The 1505-nt window shown below is 47.2% G+C and overlaps 1 long non-coding RNA gene across 1 annotated transcript in view; it reads left to right on the top strand.

Annotated features, from left to right (window-relative positions):
• Nucleotides 1–862, top strand: part of LOC138817215 (uncharacterized) — a 17748-nt gene extending 16886 nt beyond the window's left edge. Inside the window, exon 2 of the long non-coding RNA XR_011368780.1 lies at nucleotides 437–862. This is a non-coding gene — a long non-coding RNA (uncharacterized lncRNA). The remainder of the gene's footprint in view (nucleotides 1–436) is intronic.
• The last annotated feature ends 643 nt before the right edge of the window (nucleotides 863–1505 follow it).

Raw genomic sequence — 1505 nt, 5'->3', positions numbered from 1 at the left:
TGGCATTAAAAAAGGAGGGGCAGTGGGTGAGGGGGCTTTCTTTTTAATCTAGCCAGCCTGAGAAGTTTGGAGGGAGCTCTGGCACATCTCAGAATGCTTATCTTCTCTTTCTACATCTCAACACTCCTCAGAACCTGCCAATAATGGAGTATCCAGGTGTATCTTTATCCTGAGTTACATCTTCCTGAGTGGATCCAGCTTAAAAAAAAATGTAGACCCATTGCCTAAAGTTATAAATGACCTTCTCTTTGGACAAATAGAGGCAGCTCTGTGCCAGCCCAAATGGTGTCCTTGGTTCTGAGTTGACAAATAGAGTTGCATGAGGCTTGGAAAGCAAGAGGTTCTCTTGACAGACACCGAGCACAATTATCACAATATGATGAAGAGGCTTCCATGAGTATGTATTGCACCGTTAATTACTGTCCTTTTTCCACAGGCTTCTAATGTGAGGAAAAACATGGAATGACAAGTGTGGGAAAGAGCAGGCACTAAATTACTGTCAGAAAAATAAAGCGAGTAGCACTGTGGTGCTGGGTGATTTACGGGGCAATTAGTCACCACCCCGTGGCCTGCAGAGGACCCCACAGCGGTGGACCCTACAGACCAACGAGGAAGAAGAGGCTTTGCCTTGGCTCTCCACACAGCTTTTCGGACAAGAGGACAATCTAGCACATTCCGTTCCAGGTCTTCAGTCTGGGTGCCTACATTCCTTTTTTTCCCCACCAACTCTAATACATGACTGTCGTTGGAGCATAATATTAGAACTGCTCTGTATATGCCTCCCATTGCATTGTCCAGAGTGGAGCCACATCCCCCCACCCGCCCCCAGTCCCTGAATAAAACACGTTTTCTCATTCCCTAATTATCCCCCTGGTGGTACCTGGTGTCTTTCATTCTTGCACATGGCTGCCATGTTCTCCATTTGCTCAGAACCCCCCAGTGCTGAGGAATTGGGTTTGCATTTCCTCAGCAGCTTGGTGTGCAGGGTATAAGGGCTAGAGATGAAAGAGCCACACAACAGAGTAAGGGAAACCAGTACACGGACTTGGCAGTATTTGTTAACGTGTTCTCTAGACAGTAACATAGCAACACAGCATGTAGTAAAGCAAAATGAGCCTACTAAGACAATTCACCACATGCATTCCTTAATATTGCCCATTAGAGGAAGCCTAGAACCGAAGAACCCAGGAAAGATAAGGGGCCATGTGTGTATAAGCGCCAGCGAAGCTGCTGGGACCAGGAGGCGAAGACTCAGACCACCGGGGGAACACCACCAGCCTGCATTTCTGTGGCACTTGACATGCTACAAAGGGCAGATGTAGTTCCTTTTCTCATTTGTTCTTGTCCTGGCTTTAGCTAAGAACACCTGCTCTGTGAGAAATGTGTTCAGCCAGTATGTCCATGGTTGGAGAAGATGCCACACATAACACACCCTGCATTTGTTTGGCCTGTAAAGCTGCAGTCCCGAGGAGGCAGAATCGTGTTGGTGAACTTGGTACCTAGAA

This window comes from Dipodomys merriami, unplaced genomic scaffold, assembly GCF_024711535.1.
Source record: "Dipodomys merriami isolate MVZ:Mamm:240054 unplaced genomic scaffold, mDipMer1.0.p SCAF_7, whole genome shotgun sequence".
Classification (NCBI taxonomy): Eukaryota; Metazoa; Chordata; class Mammalia; order Rodentia; family Heteromyidae; genus Dipodomys; species Dipodomys merriami.
This window is presented reverse-complemented; position numbering and strand designations above follow the sequence as displayed.